This window comes from Larus michahellis, chromosome 5 (assembly GCF_964199755.1).
Source record: "Larus michahellis chromosome 5, bLarMic1.1, whole genome shotgun sequence".
NCBI classification, from domain to species: domain Eukaryota; kingdom Metazoa; phylum Chordata; class Aves; order Charadriiformes; family Laridae; genus Larus; species Larus michahellis.
In genome coordinates this window covers 84,421,569-84,435,589 of record NC_133900.1, presented here as the reverse complement: position 1 = coordinate 84,435,589, position 14,021 = coordinate 84,421,569, and the positions used below count along the sequence as shown (strand labels likewise).

The window sequence follows — 14,021 nt, the reverse complement described above, 5'->3', positions numbered from 1 at the left end:
GACAAATGATCTGGTGTAGCCAGAGCAAGCAATCCATCGCAAAGCTCAGTACTCTGAGAACATCGTTAGCAACAGGTACAGAGAGAATGAGAATTCCCGCAGCTCATTCCGGAGTTGGGGTAAACAAAAAAGCTGTGTGGAAATCAGAAATTTCACTTCAGTTTAATAAACTAAAATATATGGAACGGTGTTGCTCTGATCAAAATGAAATACTTTCTCTTCTGAACAGAAAGAAAAAAATAATTTTGAAGAAACAGGCACACAAGTAAGAAAAAAAAGGAAAAAGTAAAGAGAACCAGGAAAAATAGGAACTACTTTTGTTATATGCACTCCTTCACCTTACCTAAGCTGCATAACACTAATGTTTTGAAATTAAAATTAAAATCCTACCATTACTAAGAAGAGAAAAAATATTGTATGTCGATATCTCAATGCAGTAAGAAAAGTTAGGTAGTGCTATGAAACACATTACTTTATCACCTAATGATATCCACTTACTGCCAAAAGATGCAAACCAGCTAAAATACACCCCAAAAATTCCCCTTGCTAGAGAACGAGTGAAGCTTCTACAATCTTTATTCAGAGAAATAAACAGTCTAAGAAGTCTCTTATAAATTCAGATTATAAAAATTAATCATATTATTATTTTGATAACCACTAAAATAGATATTGCATCATTATCTATCAACTACACAAAAAAGTAGGTTTTTTCTAATATGTTATTTAAAACATGCTTGGAGCTTCAGGCTTAAAACATAAACAGATTTTTTTACACTTTTCCATTTGGAAAACATTGATCATCTTTCCCTGTTTCCTGTCCTGAACTAAGAGAAACCCCTGCTAAAATAAGAAATAGCATTTGGCAAATGAACCCAGGGGAGTGTGGAGGCTGTGAGACTTCAGCCTGAAATGTTTAAGATATTATATTATTTCTAGTGAACCAAGATTAAGAAAAAAATTGTCTACTATTACACTGCTGTATAAGAGTAAATAAGGTGTGTTTTTTTTAAATTAAAGTCTTGGGATTGGGTTAATGCTCAGGTAGAGAGAAAAACAACACACCTAATTGAACTGTTGGAGAAAATCCGTTTTCTTATGGTTAAAAAAAGTAAGGAAAGACAATTTTAGAACAGTAAAGTGAACAAGGTAGAAAAGTTCATTATTTCTGCAAGAGAAAATCATTCTCTTCCAATCAACTAGAATTGCTTTAGTGTAAGTTGCTTGGTGCAAAAACCCAGTTAGAACGTATATCCAGATCATTTAACATCTAGAAAGGAACACGGTTTCAGGAAAATATTCTTTACGTTCGTCATAAAACACAAAATAAAACCCTTTAATTTAGTGCCAAAGTAAATATGTTTCATTGATCCAGAAGAAAATCCTTCCGAGTCCCAGTCAACCACCTTCCAACAAGTGCCCAACTTCCCCGTCGCCAGCTGCTATCTGGTAGACACCACTCAGTGTCGTAGTAAAACTCCGACGTCTAAGACAAGAACCTTCATTAGGTAATTAGAATCTGGCAAATTACGTTTTGTTTTTAGCTATTCTAACCACTTTGCTTAACGGTTTATTAAGAGAACACAGTTGTTACGCCAAAACAGAAAAGAAAGTACTTCTCAGAAAAAAGGAAAAAACAAAATTACCTTTTCCAACATAGAACAGTCTGTTTGGAAATAAATAAATAAAGCGCATTTCTATTTTTAGAATTACTTCCAGTGACTTTTTTGACGAGAAGTCTATTCATAGTACTAAACTGTCAATTTAAGTTATTTACTGTTTCAGTTTTTTACACATATCTCTCATTAATGATACGGAGGAAACTATGCCATCAAAATGAAGGAATGAATTAATGACTTCCATGGGTTTTTGATCAAGCTTTTAATTACCACAGTTAAAAAAGGATCAAAAAGGTACAGTATAAAAATAATAATTACTATGAATATAAGGTTTATGAAATGTTGTCCTCTCAGTCTAAGTAGCTAAAAACAGTTCTTTGAACCACAGTGAAAATGAAATATATAGTTTTCTACATATTGGCACTGCAGACAAATTTTAACTTAGCCCAGAAATCTGTATGCAAACGACACTTATTTGGCAGCGCACAGCAGATGGAGGAACCTTTGATCCACAAAATGTACCTCTGAGCATACGTAAGTGTCGACTACTGATGAAAAAGTCTATAGTATACTTATAATTTAATAAAATCAACTGAAGAGCTGAGAGGTTCCTGCATGCAAGGTGTCATGTAATACTTGCAAATCTGGCTTTTTATATTTAAATTTTTATTGAGCTGCTTACCTACGTTTAGCTGGGCTTTTTAATCTGCAGAGCAATTTACAACCTGCTGCCACCGCAGCTTCTTTGCAAAGGAACCCGCTGGAGTTAGAGAGGACGCGTTGCTTTGGTTGTGTTTGAGCGATCACGCATCATTTCTTATTCACAGTTCTCTCCTGATTATCACAAAATCATCTATTTTTAACAAAAAAACACACTAATGTGCTAGGAGCTATTATAGCTGTTATTTAATTGCTGGCATTTAGCTGGAAGAACGAAAAATAATGACGTCATGGATTTTATATTTACTTACCAGCATTGTCATTTAGCAAAAAAGTAATGGGCTGCGAATATTAGAAAAAAGAGACAAAAACTGCCAGTGGATTTTTGCTTTTTTAAAAATAATTTCAAAGCATACATTTGGAACCGAATGTATTTCACTTTCAGCTTTCAAAAAAGAATTGGAACCGCTTTTTATACACAGTGCTTCCGAATTTTTGAGTCCCAGCAGCAAAAAAAGCTTTCTGTGCAGACTCATGCGATGGGTTTATGGCAAGCGACGCCTCAAGCACTTCTCAAGTCAAACATACAGAGAGAAATGCCCTTGAGAAAATGCCCTAAAATTAAGAACAAGCAGCAACAATTCCAAATAGTTTCAGCATGCTAATGATGGATATGAACGTCTTTCTAGTTACCAGAGCTTTTCCTGTCTTCTAGATCACCAAAATGCTCCCTCCAAAGGCAGTGTTTACAAAATAATAATAATAATAATAATAATCTCACAAAGTTAAAATGTAGTGATGCATCTGACCTTCAGGGTTGAAACCCTACCTTCCCTGAAAAAAATATCAAAACTTTCAAGGAATTATCCTGTCTCGATCTTTTATGTTAGGTTTTCCTTGCGCTAGGGAATGTGGAAATACAATTCATACTCACAGAACTGCTCCACTAAGTCACTTTTCATAGCTAATTTATGCTTCTGTTAAACTAAATACAATATTTTTCCCTTTAGACAACATAAACAAACTCTTACAACAGCAAATTTATTTTCCGCTTATGGTAGACAAGGAAAACTAAAGCTTCCATAACAATAAAGCACATTTTAAGTGGATTTTAGTACCATATGGGGAATAATTGTAAAAGGTGCTGTACTTCAATCAAACTCAGACAAGGTTTTCTCTGGTCTTTGAAGCAAATTATTTCTGTTTCACAAATGGGTGCTAATCATAACATAACAGCATCACGGGCGTTGTAGCAATCTAATCTCAGACGTAAAGTGATGTTTATGACACTAATTGAATCGTTATACAAACAGCAGTGATTCTTTGGCTTTTCAATATAAATAAGTCACAGTAATCCTTGTATTTAGTACTACAAAGGTCTGGACAGATGTTGCACGTATACTGTGGAATCTGAAAATGTAATTCATGGGGACAAGGCTTGTTATAATCTAACAAATACCTCACATATGTATTTGGCAGATTCGGGGGCGGCAGGAGATGATTATTCCTCTCCAGCTGCTTCGCAGAGACGCTCCGTGCCCCTTCACGGCACTGCCTTTGGCCACATACACACATCTCCACAGCTCCACCAGCCAATGCTGGCACTTGCGAATTCACTCTGATTTTACTTTCATAGGGAAAATACAGTTTCTAAGAAAGTATCTCAGTACACACCTTCTTACAAACTTTTTTTACCGTTTCTTACACTAAAGACTGCAGAGTGAAAAATGATGCTGTGTGAGAAGGCAGCCCTTTCCTAAATAGGTGTGATAAAAGTAATAAGACTTTTAGGAATAGCTCTTTATTGTAATCATTGCCTTCGCTACTCTTTGTAAAACGAAGAAAAGGTAGTGCTTTCTTCAACAGCCTCAACACGAAGCAGCCCAAAATCTGAGCACTTAGTGCTAATACGATAATGGCTATTTTCTAGTTTAGAGACAGTGACGCAGTTTCTACTTAGCTTCATTCTGCAGTTGAGCACTCATAAAGTCCCTTATTGAAAATGGTTACAAAAATGTACAATTACTATTATAATTGATGTTGGTAGATCAAGGAGCAGTTCTTTCACCGAGAAGCAAGAGGTAAGTGTGAATTATTACCACGCACACCGGGACGCCCATCAAGCAAAGGTACAAAGTCAATATTTGAAAAAAGCTCAGGACCTTGAGGGAACTCCCAGCCCTTAGTTCTCCTGCCTGACCTCCCCTGGGGCGTCCCCCCACCCTGCTCGCACCCTGCAGATACCATTGTGGGGAGAGTAAATGGTTAAACCAGTCCTGAAATCGAATTTATTATGACTCCAGGTCATCATTTCACCAGAAACATAGTGCTGAAAGGAGCTCACCAAGTTTAGTCCAGCTCCTCACCTCCCGTGTTGCAAGAGTCCCTGTTGGCTGTAGATAACATGCAAGAAACTCATCAACATGTATAAGAACTTCCAAACCATAAACATATCATTATCTGTAAACATATTGCTTTCTTGATGATATATTTAATGAGCAAAGATAATTTGGCTGCTGTATTTTTTGTACCGAAAAACCAGTATGTCAGCTCAAACGTATGTGCCCTTTGTAAACATCCAAACAAGGGGGTGCGGTGGGTGATTTTTTTTCCCTCATATTCTGAAAGTATCCATGATCATACCCTAGTATCCCATCCACTTTTTTTTACCACAAATAGCCTATAAATAAAATTATAACTTATTTTAATTGTTTGTAGATGATACAGTCCAAGAATCTGCATTTTCATGGGGCTCTGAACAACCCGAAGCGAACTCATCATTCACATATCCAGAAGGAAAACCACATTCCTACCAGGTTAAAAAATACAGTCTTACCAAACTTAACAAATATATGTATAAAATGTTAGTGCAAAAGAGGAAAATAACATTGTTTTGGAATTCCAAAACATTCTTAAGGTACTTACACCACCTGCAGGCTCAAAAAAAGAATAAATGAAAATGCACTGTCTTTTCCTCTATGTTTAACAGTATTTCCTATCATATTTTCCCTTACACTTACAGCTTTCTTCTTTTAACTAAACTTATCATTGTCATATATTTCATCTTTACATATTCTTTTCCATTTTACTTCCCTGTATTGTAAAAAAGTTGAATTTAAGGTAAAATAAGACAGTAGATACTGTAGAATAGTCTATCATTTCTGGATTGGAACTTTCTACATTTTGTTATTTTCAATTTTTATATAAACTCTTTAAGCTACAATTACTTCAATGTTCATCCTGGGAAAAGGAAAAAGGGCATTTCAACAATTTATTTGACTAAGATTTATTTCTTATGTTTACCTGATTTCTATTAATACTGATGGATTTCATTGAAAACCTGTGTGACTTCTGGTTTTCAGTATGGCCAAAAAATATATCCTCAAATTCACTACTTTTTATATAAAAGCCATTGAACTCCCGTCACTGAAAATGGAATTTATTTATTTTCCTTTTCTATGAGCTTTCTGAGATCGTTATTTGACAAAGGCAAATGTCTTTTTCCAAAGAGATAATTTTATGTGTGTATAAACAATTAAAGAGAATATCCACGTACCATACGTAGAATATAAATTACACGCACTGAGAATGCCCTGCTCCTACTTTCCAAAAGTCTCATTTTTCAGTAGACATAATATTCTCATTAATTCCAGCTGCTGGAGAAAAAGAGGGAGTCTCAAAACGAGCCAGACTGCCAGGCAGATGTATGTAGAAGTTAATTCCAGATAGGTGATGCTGAGGAGTGTGCGTGCTGAGGAGTGTGCATGTAGGGATGCGAAAAAGAAACCTGTGGAAAGAAAATGACACGAAGAATCGAAGGCAATAGGCCTTAGTATTGTACTGCAAACTGACGAAGCTGAAACTTCCACATGATTGTAAGAAAAGCACGTCCTAGAAGCATGAAAACAATGTGATTAACTGCTCTGTTATGAACGTCACAGAAGAAGTTAGTAGTAGACGGTGAAAATGTAGCGGCAGCACAGAGTTACTCAAAATTATCAGCGCTAGGGGTATAAAAAATAATTCCGGAGTTAATCAGTTCCTGGCACCAAATTACAAATCTGAAGATCCTCCGTTTCTTTTGGGTAAGCCCTAAGTTTCTTCTGAGCTCCCGGCAAAAAGATGTGATGAAATAACATTTTAAAGAAGTGAAAGCGGTCATTGTGACTGCAAAGAAGCGTACCAGAGCTATCAGTGTGGATTTCATGAGTTATTTGTCAAAACCAGAGTAATCTCTTAGGGTTTTTTTGAAACCATAATTATTAAGTTTTGAACTATTTACGTCCAGTGCACCTCACTGGGAAATAACCATTTAAAGCATTCATATGAAATAGCCACCAACAGATCGGTAAATACAGATTTCCTGTCACACTATTTCAGGACATCGGAAGTCGCCTGCATCAAACAAAGCAATAGTTCACAGACTGTCTATCTGGGCATGTCTGGAGAGCGCAAAAAGTTGGGTTTCCCACATCTATTTGCAGGGCTTTCAGTTTGGACTTCTTCCAGAGTTTCCTTTTTATTTTGCCAAAAGTAGCTATGGCACGGGCCCATTCAGCATCATTTCTGTCACCCGGGTTTGAGCAACTTCTGTAGCTGGGAAAGTGATTCACGTGGTGCTGGTTACTTCCAGAAGCCAGAACTCCGTAAGAGTAGATAATAAACGTTATGTTTTCTAAGTTAAAAATTATTTTTATTTATTTAACTAACCCATTATCTAATTTTGGATTATTTGACTCGGGCTGACAACAGGCTAGACGTGAGGATTTATTCTTGCAGCCAGCAAATCTCTATCCAAAACACACAAATTCTGCCGCAAATTCACAGAAATGCAGTCCCCCTAGAAGCAAATGAAAGCAAACTGATTTTTTTTATATGCCTGATAAACAGGTATATATAAACAGAATTAGGTCATCGGGCTACACCTGGACACAAACTGTCTCCATCTGCTTTGTTGATAGATTACATTGCTTCTACTACTTGCAGTCAGCTATGGAAATACAATAAATGATAAGATTGACATTAATACGCAAACTAGCCCACATCCATAATAGTCTGTCTTTCCATATGATTTGGTGTTGAAATAGAATCAGTTAATTCCAAAGCCAGTTTAACTCCATATGCAATTCCATCTATATTTCCCAGGACCATGTTAGATTAGAGCATTTTTCTGCACTGCTATTTTCGGCAGTACGCGAGCACAGTTATCGCTGACGGGCACAAGCTAATGGCCATGACCTTCCCTGTACCAAGTGCTCCATGACTTCGGAATAACAAAAAAAGGATGTAATTTCTGCCTAGAAATGCAACTGCCTAAATATAATCATTAGCTCCTTTAAAATGGGCTGAAAATTACCTGAAATACCCCAACCCTGCTGGATTTGTAATCCAATTTTTTGTGTCTGGGACCCTGAACGCCATTACTCCCTAAGTAAAAGTTAAAGCAGTAGTCACTTTAAAAATACAAAGTGCGGTTTAAATATTTTGGATGGAGCCAGAAATGAAATATTTCGTCTGTTTCATAAAATTAAGGATGTATGAAAGTTCTAAATAAATATTTCCATCAATTCAATGAAAAAAAAAAAAAAGGATTATTCTTTCTGTCCTTTCTGTCATCATAAATGCCACTGTATGGACCCAAAAAATGACAACTGCAGGTCATAGAGCAGGGATGGATAATAAGTTTTTTTACCTGTTCTGGGGCATGTTCTTCCTACTCGAACCTACTTGAATCATCTTTCTTTACTGAAACAGTGACTAAACACGGTTGGGGTTTTTCCTGTAGATTCAGAAATATTGTTGCTATGAGCCTTTGGCAGAAAGGCCATACAGTGTATTCCACCATTGCCTTTATTTTGTGAGGTAGCTCTATTGTAACGCAGAGAAATAAACCGGTGACAGAACCTTTCCTTTGGGCTCTGGAAAGCTCTTCATAGAGTAAAATCATCCCCAGATTAAGGGCTTCCACGTCATGGCGGTTGCTCCATCAGCCCAGTTCAGAGGTTGTTTGGGAATGTTAAAACTATACTGTGTAACCCTGAGTAGCCCCTAGAGCTTGACAGATGTCTCCCATTCACACAGGTCAGGAAAAAGTGTCTACTTCTCAGTAGCCAGGCCTGCCTCAACGATGAATTCTGATCAGGAGCCAAGGACGTGGTAAATATTTCTGATACTCGTGAAGTTCCCTCTTCAGAGAGAACTGTGATTTTTGCAGTCTCACATCGCTGCAGGCTAAAGCGAGCACATCTTTCTATAACTTCGCTTACACGCTAAGAAGAACTTGGAAGAGTTTGTGTAACATTGCCCCCTGGTGAACTTTTTTGTAATATTTCTATTTCAAAACGGTTAGAATGCATTTTTACTTCGGTTATTGTTGTATTACATTCTTCTTGATAACTAAATATAATTCCTTTAATAATAAAAAACCTCTATTCATTTAAAGGCAAAATACTCAGATTCCATTAAATAGGAAAAGCCAGAACACTCTGAAGTTATTTCTTATTAGTCTCATCAGTGAGATCTCCAGGGCAGACTGGCAATAGCCCAGTGCTCCAAACACACAAACACTTTCATACTTAAGGTCATATCAGTAAAAAAAAATTAAACTGACCCATATTTTTACATAATACTACTGGACATGGCATAAAACTTAGTACCTTGTTTACCAGACCACAATAAAATAAAAGAATAAATAGTTCAATTGAAGAAAACATAATTAAATAGAAAACTCTGTTAAATATAAGCTGAATTTTGGCAGGACATGAAACACTGCAGCTATAATTCTGCATACAACAGTTAAGGTCACTCTAACGGCTTGGAGAAGGATTATGTGTCGCAGTAGGAATTACTCTGCATTCCATTCACCGCCTATAAAAGATTACGGCTGGGCTTTTGCTGATCGACTCCATCAGAAAAATTAGGTAAGGACATTTCAGAAGTGTGAGAAATCCAATACCCTTTATTTGGTTACTCGTGTTTTTCCTGGGGTAGAAAGAATCAGCCTCTTCAGGTACTTAAACGTGATCTCTTTTCTGTAAGTAATCTTGTCCCAGGTGTAACTGCTAAATATTCGGAACTATCCCTTCCCCTACGCTTAGGTGAAATGTATAGATCACTTGCCTGGTTAATGACAAATTCTCAGTCTTCATGAAAACGAGTAACTACAGCCACCTGTCACAACAGGAAACAACAACGTCATTTTACATATAAATATGTGTAAATATATATATGCACACATACATATATATAAAGTCATTACAGTAAATTTGTTGGAAAGTAAAACAAGTTTTCCATTGGATTCCATTCATTTTTTTCCTCCCTTTTAAAATGTTATTATTTTGCTTTTTACCTAAAAATGGAAAGTCATTTGGCACCCAGATGGCAGTACTGTCACGGAGGAGGCAGTGCCGACATCTCAAAGTCCTTGCTGTAGGCTCAGCTCCTGCGTGGGCACCACGCCAGTCTAACAGATGGCCACCAGCAATGGCAGCAACGTGCCCTTGCACGGGCCCGTGCATCTCCTGCATTTGCCTGGGGAAAGACTTTCATCCAAGATTGTCCAAACAGCTGTTCGTTCCGAGTTTCTATCCGTATTGTTAAGAAGAGATGTCAGCACTAATCCATTTTTAAGCTAGATTAATTATTTTAAAAGAGAAAAGTAAAGCAGCTTTTTTGGCTGGTGGAGTGTGAGCAGCGAAAAGTCGGTATCGACTTCATAAGGCTCTCGGCTCCGGCTTTCGAGAGAAAGGAAAACTGAAAAGCCATGGTTACTCGGCATAAAACAAAGGAGAAAAGCGATGTCATCCTGAACAAACCCAAATACAGATGAGGCCTAGTTTAGCACGATGCTCCAGCTGGGTGCCAGTACATTTTGGTTTCTGTGACCAAGTGGTGGCTACTTAGAGAACGGCTATTCCATGTGACACTTCTTAGAGGGATCGTTCTCCCTTTCCAGTCTCACTTTCTGGTGGTTCCTTTGTTATATCCTTTTCCTAAATGTGCCACAATGTGAGGGGGGAGAAGCGGAAAGAGAAGGCAATAATCAGACGGTGACAGGCCATTAGGTGCCTGACAGTGCCTTGGTACTGCCCCTAATCCCACCTCCACTGCTGCCATGGGAAGGAAATGAATAAATTGACACTAAGTTTTCTGGTACTCCAGAATCCCCTTTTTCTTTGGCACTAAATCAGGATCTGCTGTCCCGCAGCAGAAGATGAAAAGGTCAGCGCTTTTCCCATTGACTCGTTATTTAACTGAAATCCCGTCTGACCAGAATCATAGAGATGAGATGCTGGTCTGTGAGCTTTCCAAATCCCGGGGCTTTCAGACTTATCAGTTCGTACAGTTAGACAGCTGGCAAACTAAAGCCCTGAAGTTACTGACCTTGTATCACCACTTTATTGACAAAAAAAGCTGTAAGGCCCGCTGGTTCAGCAGCTCTACGAGGGTTGGCAGAACGCACGGATGTAGGGAGTATCTGGCAATTGCTCCATTGCCTTTCCTAAGTCTTTGGGATGACAACCCTGCGGGGTTGATATGAAAATGTTGATTTCTGAAAGTCGCCGTGGCTCCCCTTGGATTGCAGGGCCTGGATAAAAACCCCGTCCAGTTACGTGGACCTCATTTGTGACTGCGTATATCGATTCCTTGTAAAATAGAGTTATTTGATGCTAGAAAAGGTGACAACATCACTGAATCCAATGTAGATGTTTCTCTGTACCTCAATAATAATTTTCCTCCTAGTTTGTATATATGGCCCCCCCAGCTGTTTTTATTCACTGTGTTGAACATGTGTTCTTTGCTTTTGCAAACTAAATCTGGTCTGTACCAAAAAGGCCCTATTTAGTTCTTTTTCAAAGATGGATTGAAAAAAAGAGTAGCACGTTTCAGTCAGAAGACATCCTTCTAGGCCAGGCTCCATTTTAATCCTTTCCTTCCAACAGTAATCTTTTAGGGGGGGTGGTATACAATCTACACTAAGAAGGAAAATGAATAGAAGCAGAAAAGTGACTGTATTTTCATTTTTAAAACACCAGTTCTTTGGGGAAATGAAGGTTTTATGCTTATCTTTTAGAGCAGCCGAATTTCCATGGTGTGGTGCTGACAGTGTGCTAGCCACCGGTTGGAAGGCACGGGTTCCATCCTGACCCAGTGCAGTGGAAATGTTATTTTAGGTTAATAGCCCACCAACAGCTCTTACAATGAGTATTTAAACAAAGAAACAAAAATCCCCTTCCAGAACTGCCTTACCAAATAAGCTCATGCTACTAGCGGGAACTTTTCAGGTAAAGGAATGGGGGAAGTATTTCCAAGTTCCCTTTGTATCAATGTTAAATTATTGGCTTTGTTAAACACTTGAATCCTGATGTATGACATAGTCACACCATAGAGTTTAATGTAAATAAACAGTGACCTCTGAGAAACTAACGGACTTCTGGAAAATATCCATCAATAAGTACATAAACGATATGTTCCTTCCCATTGCATTCATTCACATGGCCTTCACTGAATTTCCATAGGATCACATCCCATTCCAGTTTGGACTGATAAACAAAAAAGGTTCTTCACATGACATAAGTGTTTTAAAAACATCTTTAAGGTGTGTAGAAATGACCCAGGCAGTGAGCTGGAACACATTTGAGAAAATTACTGTACTCCTTTCTGCATGATGTCAAACGTGTCTTTGCCACCTATCATCTTAATGTTCCTTGACAACTCATTAAAGCATTTACAAATAAACTTTCCACATCAAAACCTGGGGTATCCATTCAGTTTTTTGTTCGGCTGTGAAAGCCGCAGCAATTACAGATTAGTCTGGTAGATCTTTGGCTCCTATCTCCCTAATTTTCTAAAGGCAACATTTTCTATTGTAACTCACTATTTGTTCCCTTGACAATCTTTCTCTTCTAGCCCTCAAGGCACAAATGACTACGGACTTGGCAGCCCTAAAACATTTCTCATCAAAAAAGCCCATAGAACATTTTGTTAATTCTCTCTGTGTTAGTGTCCACACAGCCCGTGGGGAAAAAGAGGCGGCAGGAAGAACTTACAACTCTCCTCCTGCTGCTGGAGGAAAGGATGTGTATATGTATCTGTACAAACACCTGCAAATATTCCTACACATGTACACACTACGAAACATTCTGTGCGGTTAGTTGGGCAGTATAGTGATGGGGTGTTGCTCCTCAGATCCCTGCTCCTTCTTTCCCCCCTAGCACGGCAGAGAGATTGCTTCCTGCATTCAAATTCTAGAAAAGCAGAATAATGTTTGGTCCTCTGTCTTATACTCAGTTTGAATAAAAAGCAACTGAATAAAGTCATTCTGACAACTTCAACAAGCCTTTGGAGTGCCTTCTACGCCAAGTGAATCTTGTGACTGTATTTTCAGCATTACATCCTACATTTTTGCTCATGCACAAGCACACTCCCATACTTTTACCCAGTCTTCTGAATAGACTATTCTACACTCCTACCACAATTTTATTTCATTTCCCCAAATGAAACCACTATGAGCAAGAACCCTTGGAGAAAAAGGTGGTATATGTATAAGAAATTAAAAATTTACTGAAAGTCCAGAGAACTTCCATACATAGATTGTTTTTCTTCTAATATTATCATTGGACTTCATGCTTTTCATGAGCAGCCTGTTGTCAGTGCCAAACTCTTGGCTTGTAGTTGATATTAGAATCATAGAATCATAGAATGGTTTGGGTGGGAAGGGACCTCAAAGCCCCCCCAGTGCCACCCCCTGCCCTGGGCAGGGACACCTCCCACCAGCCCAGGTTGCTCCAAGCCCCGTCCAACCTGGCCTTGAACCCCTCCAGGGATGGGGCAGCCACAGCTTCTCTGGGCACCCTGGGCCAGGGGTTCACCGCCCTCACAGCCAAGAATTTCTTCCTAATATCTCAGCTAAATCTCCCCTCTTTCAGTTTAAAACTGTTCCCCCTCGTCCCATGGCTCCCCTCCCTGATCCAGAGTCCCTCCCCATCTCTCCTGTGGGCCCCCTTTAAAGGACTGGAAAGGGCTCTTAGGTCTCCTTCAGATACTGGAAGGCTGCTATAAGGTCTCCCCGGAGCCTCCTCTTCTCCATGCTGAACCCCAGCTCTCTCAGCCTGTCTTCACAGGAGAGGTGCTCCAGCCTTTGTGCTCCCTATTAAGGCACCAAAAGCACTGGGTGCTTCCCAATAACAGTAAACCATTTTCAGGGGCCAGAGGAAGCCTAATTCAGTGTACTCCACGCCTCAGTCCCCTGCCTTGGCTCCACCTTTTTTAATTCCCCATGAGAGAAGCAGCAGCCCCCCAGTGACTGAGCCCGCTCACCTGCAGGAGAGGCTCCGGAGAAGCTGTAAGTCACCTCTGCTAGAAATTCCAGCCAATGCAAGCTTTGGCTCTAGGCACTGTGAAAACACACAAAAAAGACAGGTTTGTTTCTAGAATTTACAATGAGAGAATAGACAAAAACAAAGCATAAGAGGAAAGATATATTATTGGTGTCTTCCAAGGAAAGAAGCGAAGTGCACTGTGGTTTACGTCACTCGGTGCTGTGAAGAGAAGCTCACCGCACTGCGAGGCACTCAGAATAGGGCAGCAGAGATGCACAAGGGAACTTTTATAAGCTACAGAATCCAGCACTTTTTTTGCTTCACTCTTCTACTTCTCCTAAACAGGTATTAGGGAAACATCTAATACAAAGTATTTTCTCGATTGAATAATTTCAATAATAGGCATTTTGCAACAAATGCTTGT

General features: G+C 38.8%; 1 protein-coding gene across 1 annotated transcript in view; it reads right to left on the bottom strand.

The window, feature by feature from the left end:
• VEGFC (vascular endothelial growth factor C) overlaps positions 1 to 14,021 on the bottom strand; it is a 235,799-nt gene that overhangs the window by 178,123 nt on the left and 43,655 nt on the right. Inside the window, exon 2 of the mRNA XM_074588404.1 lies at positions 13,596 to 13,672. The gene's annotated coding sequence lies outside the window, so the exon portion shown is untranslated. The remainder of the gene's footprint in view (positions 1 to 13,595; positions 13,673 to 14,021) is intronic.